This window comes from Lithobates pipiens, unplaced genomic scaffold (genome assembly GCF_037356315.1).
Source record: "Lithobates pipiens isolate NorthernLeopardFrog02 unplaced genomic scaffold, aLitPip1_a1.2 Scaffold_10, whole genome shotgun sequence".
NCBI classification, from domain to species: Eukaryota; Metazoa; Chordata; class Amphibia; order Anura; family Ranidae; genus Lithobates; species Lithobates pipiens.
Genome location: NW_027507686.1, coordinates 127,331,586 through 127,346,790, shown reverse-complemented (window position 1 = coordinate 127,346,790; position 15,205 = coordinate 127,331,586). Strand labels below are relative to the sequence as shown.

The 15,205-nt window shown below is 45.9% G+C and overlaps 1 protein-coding gene across 1 annotated transcript in view; it reads left to right on the top strand.

The window, feature by feature from the left end:
• IRX6 (iroquois homeobox 6) overlaps positions 1-15,205 on the top strand; it is a 168,251-nt gene that overhangs the window by 74,362 nt on the left and 78,684 nt on the right. The gene's annotated exons all lie outside the window — the stretch shown is intronic.

The window sequence follows — 15,205 nt, the reverse complement described above, 5'->3', positions numbered from 1 at the left end:
TCAAACAGATCATTAGGATGTGTGAATGTGATAAAAACACTTTATTATACATAAAGTATATATATTATATGTACATGATAACCTCATATGTATACCTAGACCAACCCCAACCTGGCTCTCTGTATAACGGCATATACATCACTAAACCTGTTATAATGGCCAAATGTACCTAAAATCAACAAGCGACTTGTTAAAGGGGGCTTCCAGATTCCGATAAGCCCCCCACCCGCAGACCCCCACAACCACCGGGCAAGAGTTGTGGGGCTGAGGCCCTTGTCCCCATCAACATGGGGACACAGTGCTTTCGGGGGCCACCCCAAAGCACCCTCCCCATGTTGATGGCATGTGGCCTGGTATGGTTTGGGGGGGCACTCTCTCGCCCCCCTCTTTTCCTGCGGCCTGCCAGGTTGTGTGCTCAGATAAGGGTCTGGTATGGATTTTTTGGGGAACCCCCACGCTATTGTTTCTTTAATTTTGGCACGGGGGTCCTTTTAAAAAGGTTCTGGTATGGATTTTGAGGGAGACTCCCACGCAATTTTTTTTTTACATTTTGGCGTGGGGTTCCCCTTTATATCCATACCAGACCTGAAGGGCCTGGTATGGAATTTGGGGGGACCCCCACGCAATTAGTTTATTTTAATTTTGGTTCGGGTTACCCTTTATATTCATACCAGACCCAAAGGGCCTGGTAAAGGACTGTGACTTTCAATGACTTTTATGTGAAAGCTATTATTGCTGTGTTCCCCACGCTCTAATCATCAGGTGGCTCTCCTGTTTAGGGATGAGCCGAACACCCCCCTGTTCGGTTCGCACCAGAACCTGCTAACAGACCTAAACTTCGTGTGAACTTTAGAACCCTATTAAAGTCTATGGGACTCGAACGTTCACAATCTAAAGTGCTCATTTTAAAGGGTAATATGCAGGTTACTGTCCTAAAAAGTGTTTGGGGACCTGGGTCCTGCCCCAGGGGACATGGATCAATGCAAAAAAAAGTTTTAAAAATGGCCGTTTTTTCAGGAGCAGTGATTTTAATAATGATTAAAGTGAAACAATAAAAGTGTAATATTCCTTTAAATTTCGTAGCTGGGGGGTGTCTATAGTATGCCTGTGAAGGGGCGCATGTTTCTGGTGCTTAGAACTGTCCCTGCACAAAGTGTCATTTGTGCAGGAAAAAAAGTCTTTTAAAATCACTTGCGGCTAAATTGTCGGGTCTCCGTAATACAGAGAACACTCAATAAGTGTTCTCTGTATTAGCCGACAATTCATTCATTCATTGATTAAAAAAAAAAAAAAAAAAAGCGTGGGGGTTCCCCTAAATTCAATTACCAGGCCATTCAGGTCTGACATGGATATTAAGGGGAACTCCGTGTCAAATTTAAAAACAAATTGACGTGGGGGTCCCCCCAAAAATCCATACCAGACCCTTCAGGTCTGATATGGATATTAAGGGGAACCCCGCATCAAATTAAAAAAAAAAATTGACGTGGGGGTCCCCCTAAAAATCCATATCAGACCCTTTATCCGAGCACGCAACCTGGCAGGCCGCAGGAAAAGAGGGGGGGACGAGAGAGCGGCCCCCCCTCCCTCCTGAACCGTACCAGGCCACATACCCTCAACATTGGGAGGATGCTTTGGGGGTCTGTGACCCCTCAAAGCACCTTGTCCCCATGTTGATATGGACAAGGGCCTCATCCTCACAACCCTGGCCGTTGGTTGTGAGGGTCTGCGGGCGGGGGGCTTATCAGAATCTGGAAGCCCCCTTTAACAAGGGGACACCCAGATCCCGCCCCCCCCCCTGTTTGAAATGGTAAGGGGGTACAAAAGTACCCCTACCATTTCACAAAGAAAGTGTCAAAATGGTTAAATAAGACAAACACACTTTTGAAAAATTCCTTTATTAAAAATGAAAAAAATAAAAAAAAGATTCCAGCGGTGCTAATCCACTCTTGCTATCCAGCGACGGATCTCCGGGGTCCAGCGATGGATGATCATATCCAGCGACGGGGGATCTCTCAGTCCAGCGCTGTCCATACATCCTTCTTCTGTCTCCACTCCGGAGACAATGCAGAGAGCCCAGCGCTGACGTTTCTTATATTAGGAGGGCGGGGCCACCCGTCACCTGACCCCGCCCCTCTGACGCTGGAGAGGGAAGCCAGGGGTTCCCCAGTGACGTGTGGGTGACCCCGCCCCCTCTGATGTAACGCAGGTTTCCGTTACATCAGAGGGGTACGCTCTCTCGTCCCCCCTCTTTTCCTGCGGCCTGCCAGGTTGCGTGCTCGGATAAAGGGTCTGATATGGATCTTTAGGGGGACCCCCACGTCAATTTTTTTTAAAATTTGACGCGGGGTCCCCCTTAATATCCATATCAGACCTGAAGGGTCTGGTATGGATATTTGGGGGGACCCCCACGTCAATTTTTTTTTAAAATTTGACACGGGGTTCCCCTTAATATCCATGTCAGACCTGAAGGGCCTGGTAATTGAATTTAGGAGAACCCCCACGCTTTTTTTTTTTTTAATCAATGAATGAATGAATTGTCGGCTAATACAGAGAACACTCATTGAGTGTTCTCTGTATTACGGAGACCGGACAATTTAGCCGCAAGTGATTTTAAAAGACTTTTTTTCCTGCACAAATTACACTTTGTGCAGGGACAGTTCTAAGCACCAGAAACATGCGCCCCTTCACAGGCATACTATAGATACCCCCCAGCTACGAAATTTAAAGGAACATTACACTTTTATTGTTTCACTTTAATCATTATTAAAATCACTGCTCCTGAAAAAACGGCCGTTTTTAAAACTTTTTTTTGCATTGATCCATGTCCCCTGGGGCAGGACCCAGGTCCCCTAACACTTTTTAGGACAGTAACCTGCATATTACCCTTTAAAATGAGCACTTTAGATTTCTCCCATAGACTTGTATAGGGTGTTCCGGCTTTTCGAATTTGCTGCGAACAGCCCAAATTGTTCACTGTTCGCTGAACAGGCGAACAGGCAATGTTCGAGTAGAACATGAGTTCGACTCGAACTCGAAGCTCATCCCTACTCCTGTTCTTCTCCTCTCCTCTCCTGCATGGGGAGACTGCATTGGTGGACACAGGCTGCATTGGTGGGCACAGGCTGCATCGGTGGACACAGGCTGCATTGGTAAGCATAGGCTGCATTGGTGGACACAGGCTGCATTGGTGGGCACAGGCAAGCTGCATTGGTTGGCACAGGTAGGCTACATTAGTGGGCACGGGCAGGCTTCATTGTTGGAAACGGGCAAGCTGCATTGATGGACATGGGGAGGTTGCATTGATGGACGTGGGCAGGCTACATTGATGCACACAGGTGAGGCTGCATTGTTGGGCACAGGTGAGGTAACATTGATGCACACAGGTGAAACAGCATTGATGGACAAAGGTGAAGCAGCATTGATGAACACAGGTAAGCTGCATTGTTTGACATGTATAAAGTTGTTAAAATTTATTTCTATAACTTAATTCTGCATAAAACATTTAAGTGTCATTTCATGAGATAATTTATAAGGGCGTGTTTAGGGGGCAGGATTAGGGGCAGGGCAGGGTCGGGGTTGGGTGGGGCAACTAGTAGTGAGTAACCTTTGAGGCCTGGCTAGTAGCTCAGGCCTTGAAATTTTAAGCTCTGTATATAAATATATGTAGCACCGGCTCCTGAAGAGCACACGCTATGTGTTTTGGCATTTAACTTTACCCTTTGGTTTTGGGTTCAATTATCCTACATTTAGTCCTCAGCACTAGCTGGACTGCCGGGTGTTCTGCCTGACCATAGGTGACGCTGTCATCATGGCAGGGTGCAAAATGCAGTCTAGTTGGGTGCGTTAAGGTTACTTTCTCTCTGAACCAGCCCAGTGGGAGTGATGCTCTTGCTTAAGTACCTGAGAGGGTACTTAAGGTGTAGATGTCATGTGTTTCGGGGTTTCCGGTCCAGAAGTGCTTTCTGACTGTTTGGTCCTGGTCTTCCTGACCAGCCCCCAGGACTGCCATGGCCTGGTGTGTGGATCCACCCGACTTCAACCCTCGGGGCTGGCTCACCTGAGTTAAATAAACTGAAGGAAGGATTCAGAGGTGGTCCGGTGCCGTCTCGGCTAGTGGAGAGGCCCAGCAACTGTGAAGGTTTCCAGGGGAGGACTCTTTGGCAGAAGGCCATGCAAGGGTTGGCTTCTCAACAAGAGCCTGGACCAGTTGGTAGACACCAAGTGAATCCAATCTCGTGTTGTATCGCCGGACCGGCTGCAAGATACTGGTACCATACGAGGGTTCTACAAGTTGTCTACAACCTTTTAGTTTCACCAAAGTGCTCTACACCAAGTCTATGGCAGAGACTTGTATCTGATTTAAACACCTTGTTGGCTGCTAGACCAGGTGAGAGAAGGACTATCCAATAAGAGTGAGGATCCAGTTGTGAATGGCTGTTCTCTGGATTACCTGATATGAGAGGTGTGTTTTTTCATACTGGCTTAGCGCTAAGCCCTTGTACACACGGTCGGAGATTCCGTCGGAATCTTTCCTATCAGACCCATTTTGTCGGATATTCTGACTGTGTGTGGTCTGCATCAGACTGTTTCCGTCAGGAATATCCGACGGACCAACTTTTCCAACTTGCTGGTAAAATTTTCAGACAAAATGCTACGATCGGACATACACCGATCATGTGTAGCCTTGCATGCTCAGATCAAATTCCTAGACCAAAGCTATTGGCTACTAGCCTGAACGTAGTCCCATCATAATGAAATAACTTCATCACGTTATGTGCAATCGGATTTTCCGATAACTTGGTCCGACCGTGTGTATGCAACATCACTTCTGGTCCTCTTCCGGAATTAATCCGTCGGAATAACTCCGACGGATTTGGTTGTCGGAATCTCCGACTGTGTGTACAAGGGCTTAGAGTACCTGAACTTTTTCCTACCTAAACCCTCTAATCCCATGTTGAGAGACTGTGTTCGTTAACTATCTTTTGCAAGATAGATCTGGTGTCAGTCTCTACAGTTCTTGGGTCATCTACCTCGGGAAACTCCTAGACACGCACGAGGTGAAGAAGGTAACGGTTAGCCCAATTATTTCAGCCGCTCCTTCAGGGGTCAGTGCTACATATATATGCACAATCTGGCATTGAGAGCAGTACTGCATAATGCAAAAAACATAAAAGTGAAAGTGGCATTGCAGATTTTAAAATCTTTATTGGTGATGACTGCAAAACCAACATACTGGTGAGTTTTCAGGTAGCAGGCAGATGGCTTTATCAAAATTTTAGTTCCTGCACAAACTTTCTATGATTGATAACTGCCCAGAGCAAAAGTAACCTTTCAACCAGTAGAAGTGGGAGACTGATTGCATTTAGCCCATGAGCTGACATTACTTCTAATGGCACCCCAATTGGAGCTACTTTGCCATGATTGTCATGCAGTAAATCATGCTCCAATTGCAGCAAATCACAACGCATGACCCAAAGGCTCATGTTCCTTTTTTGAGCAACATGCATTGCGATTGCAGCGCATTTTACTGTGCAACAATCATGTCAAAATTGTAGCATGATTGAGGTGACTTTAAGGAGTAATGGTATTGCAAACGTGTCCCACGCTTTGCAGCAATTTGAAAATACGGGTGGAATTGTGGCGATTCTGCCCGTGATTAGGAATGGATTCTTGAATAGAGCCTTAAATCAGGATTTATTGCTTTTTGTGACGATAGAACTTTGGAAAATATATTTTTTTTGCTGCCTGATCCTTTCTTAACTGTTGACATCTGCACCCTCTACATAACAAGGACAGTAAATGTTTTTTTTTTGGTAGAAACCCACATCTACATTTTCTCCTTTGCTAGCAAAAAAGTGTGCCCTCCTTGGAGGGAAAGGAAAGAGTGTAATTAATTTCCTAGGAGTAAAAAACAGGGCCACTGGATAGGGTATAAACATGTCAGAGCAATATCAGTCAGTCACTAATGTCCCGTGGAGAAGGAGATGGCTAAATGAGTACCTGTATGAGTTGGTTTGAGATGCTGAGGAAGGAAGAAGAGTATATTCTAGGTCAGTGATGGTGAACCTTGGCACTCCAGATGTTTTGGAACTACATTTCCCATGATGCTTAACTACACTGCAGAGTGCATAAGCATCATGGGAAATGTAGTTCCAAAACATCTGGGGTGCCAAGGTTCGCTATCACTGTTCTAGGTGTTAGATATGGTAAGGTCCCTGGCTATTTATTTGATTTGACTATAATGCATCTAACATAAGCATACAAATTACAAGAAAAATTGCTAAAAAAAAATTCAAAAATTTCAAATTCAAAAAAGGTTTCAAATAGCAGTAAAGTGCATAGTATTTAGGTATGCGATTATGTCTTAATTAAACCCCAGTTAATATAATAATGTCAGTCATAAAATTGCAGATAATCACAATCTTCAGTATACCAAAAGCATAGAATGGGATAGAGTAAGGTATATATAGTCAAGACCCACCGAGCATTTAAAATTGTTGTCATCATGGAGTGTCAACCCTGGTAATACAATAGAGGAAGAAGGGAAGACAATAGATGTAGAGCTTTAAACTGTCATCTCTCTAGACATCCATACTATAACGCAAGATTGTAAAAATATATATATAATTTATTCATAGAAAAAAAACACAAAAAAAAAACCACACAGAACAACATACATACAAATAGAAAAAGGTACACATATCCCTAAAGAATCAATGTTGTACAGCAAGTATAATATAAACAATCCGGGCTGAGATGTTTTGCAGTTATTAGACATATAAGCTTCTTCAAGGCTGGATTGCTTCTTACTTTAATCAAGATCTATTTATAAAAAGAACAATTTATACATGAACAGGTCTGTACATAATGCATGTGAGTGAAAAAAATAAATAGATGAATAAATTTGATCCAAGAATGAGTATCTCATAGGTCATCTGGGGTGTCTGGATTGAGGGGAGACCAAAAAGAAACATGCCAACGGTAGGGTACGCATACCATGGATCAACATTCCTGATGTATAAGGATACTGTAGTCATCAGTTGCAGTGGAACACCAAATGTTTACCAGTTATATATCTGTAAATATATATAAGCCCATGTGGGGTGACACATGCCTGGATCAACAAGCAGAAAAGATAGTGATAATAATAGCAAACAATAATATCCTAAAAGAGCCAATGTCTGAGAGGGTGAGGCCATAGTTCATAATCATAAAATCTCAATGCTAATCTGAAAGTAGGAGGAATAAATACCATAGAATATTCATACAGGAAAAGCACTAGGATATCAAATAAAGGGGGGAGTCCAAAAGGTCCATGATTAAAACCAATTTAAAATGATCTGTAAGACAAAACAGAATATCTATGTGTCTGTATATAGAAGAAAACAAACCCCAGCCATCCAGGGGCAGGCACAGAAGGATATAGAACATGGCTCCATATTAGGAGCCGCAAGGGCATAGCCTTACCTAATGCATGTGATAAGCACCATTAAAGTCCGAGGTATCCAGTATAGAAGGTTTAAAAGAGAAGACAAGCATGGGAGACAGTCCTTTCAGTGTGTATCCTGTCTGGCATACCACAACTCTGGGTCTCCCAAGGAACCCGCTCCCCAGCATGAAAACCCCAAAGCAGACTCTCCCCTATATAGCTGATACAGAGAGGGGAGTGTCCATGGGATACTGGGCGGGGCCTTTCCCCATAGGTCAGGTCACAAAAAACGCTGCCAAGCGTAGTGATTGTGATTGGTGTTAGGTAGAGCCACAATCATCTCCATTGCCAGTACCTGCAAAGCACTAAGATGCCCACTGCATAAGGAGCCCACGTGCATAGTGGCATCCTCCCATGATACCGAAAGTGATGTCAGGCATGTGTGCGCTCCATGGCTTACTAGCGTTGCATTCCACTGCCAGCCAGCATCCAAGAAGGGGGCAAGACGCATGTGCACAGCCAGGCATGGAGGAAAAATTGGGAGGGTAAGGCCTTTCTTAAAGCAATCTACTGAGCTGGCCAGAACCACCTCTGGAGGGAATCTATTCCACATTTTCACAGCTCTTACTGTGAAGAAACCTTTCGATATTTGGAGATGAAATCTCTTTTCTTCTAGGTATAAAGAGTACCCCCTTGTCCTCTATGTTGACTGTAAATTGAATAACTCAACACCAAGTTCACTATATGGACCCCTTATATATTTGTACATGTTGATCATATCCCCCTTAATCTCCTCCTCAAGAGAGAATAAATTCAGTTCCACTAATCTTTCCTCATAGCTGAGCTCCTCCATGCCTCTTATCAGTTTGGTTGCCCTTCTCTGCACTTTCTCCAGTTCCCCGATAGTGGGGAGAATTTAAAGAGGGAAGGTTAATAAAAGAAAAAACATTCCCATCATTTAGCATGTCCCACACCTTAAAACAGCAGGGGTCCATAACAGAAATAAAACCTATGGAGACCCAATCCCGAGGCCCGAAGGGACCAATAAAGGAAAGAAATAAAAATTTCAACTGAGTATAAATAAGTAAAAAATATACATATACTTATCGAAAAACCACAGCCAAGATGAATTTATCAGATAAATGACCCATCAGCAAAAATAAATATACATACATTGTCGAGGACATAATATAAGTGTAAAAGTCCCCTATAGCATTCGTTTAAGAGAAAGGGAGCATAGCTAATAAATCCATTTAAACCAGGGGAATGGTTTGCTCACAAGGTAAAGATCCATCGAGATTCCGAGCGTAGGATATGATTATCAAAATCCCCTCCATGGGGGCCAGAATGTATCCTGTCTATTGCTTGGAGTCAGGGCTGGTGCAAGGATTTTTGACACCCTAGGCAAAACCTCATTTTGTTGCCCCCCTTGGCTCCACCCCTGACCCCACCCCCTTTGCCCTACCAATTTATACCCCACCTTTTCAATGAAGCTCCCATCAAATGCAGCCTCACCAGTGCCCATCAATGAATGTTTGCTTGCTTCCATCGATTCGGGTGTCGAGACACAGACACAGTCCTCCATCACTACTGTGCCTCTGACACTATGTTCAAACAGAGCAGCGGCTGCCTGCTGATGCTGAGACTTAGTTGCTTGCTGCAAAGAGAAAAGATTAAGAACACCGGTGGTTGGGCGAACTAGGCAGCAGTGCGCCCTAGGCAGCTGCCTAGTTTGCCTAGTGGTAGCACCAGCCCTGCTCGGAATCGGAGGGATTCAATGTTACATAATGTGCATTTAGCAAAATGCCTAACAAAAGGACTAACAGGGATCTCATCCTTGATATTGGCTGCATGTTCTTCATTCACTGCCAAAGCATACGTTTAGTCTTCCCCACGTAGAAGGCATTGCAGCCCCTGGGAGTAAATAGACTATACCTCTAGTTTCACAGTTTGCAAAGTGCTTCAGTTGAAAATGGGTAAAGTCTATATTAAAGAGTTCATTTTCAGAGTTAATTTAACTAATTAAATGTCTTGTATTGCCACTAGTGGCATGGATAAGAGAATTCCCAGCCGTAGGTTTCCTAAATAAATTTGTGCTGATGGATCCATCTACAGATTTAGTGATGGTAAGATCTTGAAAAGGAATAGTTGAGATAGCCACATTAAGAGTAAAGCGTCGAAGAGCGCTGAAACCCCTCTTGATTGCACTGACGCAAAGAGACATAAAATACAAATGGGCTTTCCCATTCGCTGTCCGGTTCACTGACAAAGGAAAAACATACGCTTTCTCCACATTTCCTGAGGGGGAGAAGCTCCTCACCAGGCTGAAAATTATTTCTCAAGAAGCTGACATGGACATTTCTAGAAAAGCTCACACAAACGGCCCACACCCAACAGCCCACAATCGCCACTGTGGACCTCCGGAAGAGCCAAGAAGGTCAAGGACAATGCACCCACCTGAGACACATTCAGGCCTCAATTTCCACTCTCCATTGTGTGACTGACCATCCGAGGTCCGGGAGAGGGCCAGAGGACTTTTCTCCAACCATTGGGAGATTGGTTCTCCACCATTGTTGCCCTGTTCCTTCCTCGGACCTACGCGGACCCCATTTCCCCTTACTCTTAATATCCCCGGACACTTTGCAGCCTCCTATACCCCCTTCTGGTCTGTCCATGACTCCACTCATGTCCTGCGCCCCCTCTTGTTGAGCCCTGCAGATCGCTGAACAACCACTACAGAGGGCTGCAGACTACAGCATCTGCCCCAGATATGGAGACTCACTTCATGGATTTTGTTTCATTTCTACTGGCCTATCCCCGTGTCCCCTACACGCAATGTTTGGCCGTGCCTCAAGTTGTTTCCTATTGTTTAATTTTTATCTTTGTTTGTTTGATTTTAAGTTAACAGATCGGGATGTTTCCTGATTAGGGGTCCCGGGTTCTGCGAGGGACCACTTGTGCAACTCCCCCACCCTCGGTCTCTCTCGGGTGCCTGAAGGTTGGAACATCTGACCTATGGGTCAGTTGTTATCATTGACCTTTCTTAGGATTTCGGGGGGTGTCTCCTGCCCTGATCTCCTCTTTCTTTTCCCAGGAACGCTCTCTTTCCTTGCTCCATCCCTTCCTGTCTTCCCCCTAGATAATAAGCTACTCCTATGTACTGTTTGCTTGACACTGTCGTATTTTTCAGGTATGTCTTGGCACACCCAGTCTGCACTACACTCCTTGAGAACATCACAGGCCGTTGATCCCACTTCCGCTGCCGGGAACTTCGCCACTGACTGGGTAAGTGAGGCCGTCTTTAGATGCTGGGTTCCCCCTCTGCTCCATGACTGACCAACAGGATGTTAGGCTCAAGATAGCCTCTCACAACATTCAGGGCCTCAATTCCCCCATTAAACGCAGAAAAGTTCTTGACTACTATAAGTCCCTGAAACTGGATATGGTCCTACTTCAGGAAACGCACCTTCCTGTCCGGTATAGTCCCAAGTTCCTTCACGCCCACTTCCCTCAGTTCTTCCTCGCCAACGCAGAATCTAAAACCAAGGGGGTAGCCATACTGATAGCCAAAACGTGTAAATTTAACAAAAGCTTTGAGCTGGCGGACACGGAGGGAAGATTTTTACTTCTAAAGGGCACTGTGGGGGACCACCTTTACTCCCTGGTCTCCTACTATGCCCCGAACACGGGCCAAGTCAAATTTTTTGAGTCCCTGCTGCACACCCTTGCACCTCATTTAGAAGGGTCCGTTATTGTCGGAGGGGATTCTAACGTCGCCTTCGATCAAGGACTCGACAAATCCTCTACCGTACACTCCCGATTGACCCGGCCCACTAAAGCAAGCCTGCGGATTGCCAAGTTGCTCCACGCATATGGCTTGTCCCACACTTGGCGGGAATTAAACCCCTCAAAGAGAGACTACACTCACTTTTCAGCACCACACCAGTCCTATGCGAGGATTGACCACATTCTTGTTCCCTCTTCGCTCCTGCCAGGGTCGTCAAAGCATCCATCACTGACACGGTGGTCTCGGACCATTCACTGGTAATTGTGACGGGGATCGAGTGGGAGACACCCCAGACACTGGAGGTTAAACGAATCTCTTCTGTCTGAGCCAACAAGATTAGTGGAACTTGACAAAGCACTACAGGAATATTTTTCTGTCAATGCGACACCTGACGTCTCCCTGTGGGTGGCGCACAAAGCATTTATCAGGGGAAAACTCATACAGCTAGGCACTCAAATCAAACGTGAACGGCAATCAGATATCCTTAAGCTACAAAAGGAATACTCTAATCTCAGAGCTCTACACAAACGGGACCCTCTCCGAGTCCCCACCGCCTTGCTTGACAAGACTCGACTAGAACTCAATCTAATCCTAACCACGAAAGTTGAAAAATCTGTCAGGTGGTCCAGTCACAAGTTTTATACACAGGCTGACAAAATAGGCACACTACTAGCCAATAGACTCTCCCCTAGAACCAAGTTAAGCACCCTTCCTAGAATCAGATGTGCGGGCCACCCGCCCACCTCCAACCCGATCACAGTTCTAAAAGCTTTTGCTAACACGCTTGCCCCCCACCTAGCCAATCTCGGCAATCACAAAGCTAATGGAAGCCCCCTAGATCCCCACCTGAATACGGCGTACATCACGGTTATTCCCAAACCTGATAAGAACTTGGAGGATGTCAGTAACTACAGACCGATATCTCTCATTAACAATGATCTCAAAACTCTCACGAAAGTAATGGCCAACAGGCTGGCTTCCTTTATCGGGTGATACGTCCACAAGGACCAAGTCGGATTTATCCCTGGCAGGCAGGGTCCAGACCAAATACGGAGGGCGGTCGACATTATCTCCATATTGCAGTCTAATTGGGAGGGGGGACCCAAACAATCCGGCTTTCTCCTTTCCTTAGATATCCAGAAGGCCTTTGACTCGGTCTCCTGGCAGTACATCTTCCAGCTCTTTGAAAGGTGGGGATTTGGGGCTCGCTTCCTTGGTTTATTACAGGCCTTATACTCTCATCCGAGGGCCCAAATTAGACTTCAGGGCTACCACTCCACTCCCATTCCCATCACTAGAGGGACCAGGCAAGGATGCCCCCTTTCACCCCTAATTTTCGCAATAGCGATTGAAACGCTAGCAATAGCAGTCCGTCACGATACGGACATCAGAGGAGTCCAGTGTGGCATCCAAACACACAAATGTGGGCTCTTTTCTGACGACATATTGTTATTCCTTACCCCCCCCCCCACACCACCTTGCCCAATTTGTCCCGAGTTCTAGACGATTTTGCCAAGATCTCAGGCTTACAAGTTAACTACTCTAAGTCGGTGGCGCTTAATATATCTCTCCCCACCCATCTAGTCAACTCACTCAAACAATCCTTCCCGTTCCAGTGGACTGACAATGCCATCAAATACTTGGGTATCTCCCTTACGCCTAGGACTGAGATGTTGTATAATCAAAATTATCCTAAACTATACAGACATTTGGAAGCTGACCTCTGTTTATGGTCTAAACATGAATTATCTTGGCGTGGCCGGATTAATTCCATAAAAATGACCCTTCTCCCCAAAATCTTATATTATTTCCGAGCTCTCCCCATATCTGTCCGGAAGGACCATCTTTGTTTGCTGCAAAGCAAGATATTGAAATACATATGGGGTAACAAGGGGTATCGCCTCCCGCAAAACACGCTATTCCTTCACAGGCACAGGGGTGGGTTGGGTCTCCCTAATCTCCACAAATATTACCTTGCAGCCCGCCTGGCCCAACTATCCATGATCTACTCCAAATACGAGAAACCAGACTGGATGTCCATTGAACGCTGTCCCGTACCCTCATTCACGCTAGACTATCTTTTGTGGTGCCCATCAAAAGCTAGGCCGCCCATCCTCTCTCCCACCCTCTCTCACTCCTGCGCCCTATGGGATGGCCTACGCAGGGAGCCTTCCCTGGTCTCCACACTAAGGCCCCTTGCTCACATCTTTAGCAATCATTATTTTCCCCCTGGCCTTAATATTGTCGCCTTCAAATGGTGGTTGGACAAGGGACTATACCGGATAGAACACTATTTCACCTCAAAGGGTCCAGTCTCCCTTGCCTATTGTATTGAACACTTAGAGCTACCTGATTCAGAGAGATTCCGCTTCCAGCAAATATCTCATTTTTTACACTCGCTTTGGAAGAACAAGCCCCTGCCTCCCCCCTTTACTGAATACGAAACCTGGTGCGGTAGGATCGGGGAGCAGAGGGGCGGCATATCAGTAATCTACTCGGCTCTCACTGCCCCAACGGGCAAATCCCCATACATGATAGCATGGGAAAATGACCTCCAGACCTCCGGCGGTCTTGAAACCTGGCAGACGGCCCTAGCCAGATCCTTTCGGGGATCCAAAACATATCACTTATGGAAGCTAGCATTAAATTGATCACTAGGTGGTATCTCACTCCTGCCAAGTTGGGCAAAATTTATCCCACGGCAAACCCCCCTATGTTTTAGAGGGTGTCAACTCCGTGGCTCCATGATCCACATATGGTGGGAATGCCCTAGGCTGCGATCATTCTGGTCTAAAATATTTATCATGATTCACAGGGTAACAGGCTGCCGGGTTCCAAGCAATCCTGAGGTTGCGTTGCTCAATGCCCCTGTTCCTTCGTTACCTGTAAACATTCAGAAACTAACCAACTTTATCCTCTTAGGTGCCAAAATTGCGATTGCCTCCGCTTGGAAACAACCCAGGCCCTCCCTCCTCACAGTGAAGAGGAAGATATCCTGGATTATGTCCCAAGAAAAACTGTCGGGCATCCTGTTGGATACCACGCCTAAATTTAGAAAGGTGTGGGATCCTTGGGCCCGTTACATGGGAATATCCTTACTGCCGGGAGTGCCCCCAGGCTTTTCTCCATCGACAAGACCTAAACCTTAGAATTCACTCTTCCTAACTGAGCGGTTGACAACCTAGCCCCAGGCCTTCCACCCTTTTTCGGAAGTAGCCTTCCCCTTTGCCCCTCTGTCCTAATCTCTCCTTCCTCTCTTCTCTTTTCTGTCCCTTTCGATCATCTGTTCTTATGATTACATCAACAGAGCAATAGATGACAGGTTTACCACACAGACAGATTGTTTTTATTGTTGGGTGGCTCCCTGTGAGTTGCCCATCGAGTGCTTCATCCCTGTGGGAGGGGGGGGATCCGGGAGATTGCACCCCTACCCTTACACAGCAAGTTCCCTCTTAGGGGTGTCGGGGGGGTCTCCTGGCTGCTCCCCTGGATAGATGTTATTGGCGGGCTTCTCACGGGGCGCTACCCTTTGGTTTCTCACTTGGCCCTTCGCCTTCAAGGGGTATGATGTCTTCCTTTTCGTCATTATCTTGTTTATAACACTGTCTATTTGTATTCTTACTTGCACTATGGCAGCAGGCCTACCCTGCTGGAGTCTGTTTGTTATTTTACGTATGTTCTTGCAAGTGCCTTTTTCACAAAATAAAATTTTTTTGAAAGTGAAGAGTAAAGCGTAAACTGAATGTATTGTCATTCAACTGGAATACAACTTGGGTAAGTTGTTCCATGGTCCCAGTCAAGAAAATGAGGATGTCATCGATGTACCTCCACCACAGGAGTATGTGGCGGAAGTACATCGAAAAGTCCTCAGATCCGAAAATTGACCGCTCATACCCCCCAGGTACAGGTTGGCATAAGAGAGGGCACAAGATGTCCCCATAGCCACCCCCTTCACCTGGAGGTAGTGGGAGCCGTCAAAAACCAAAGAA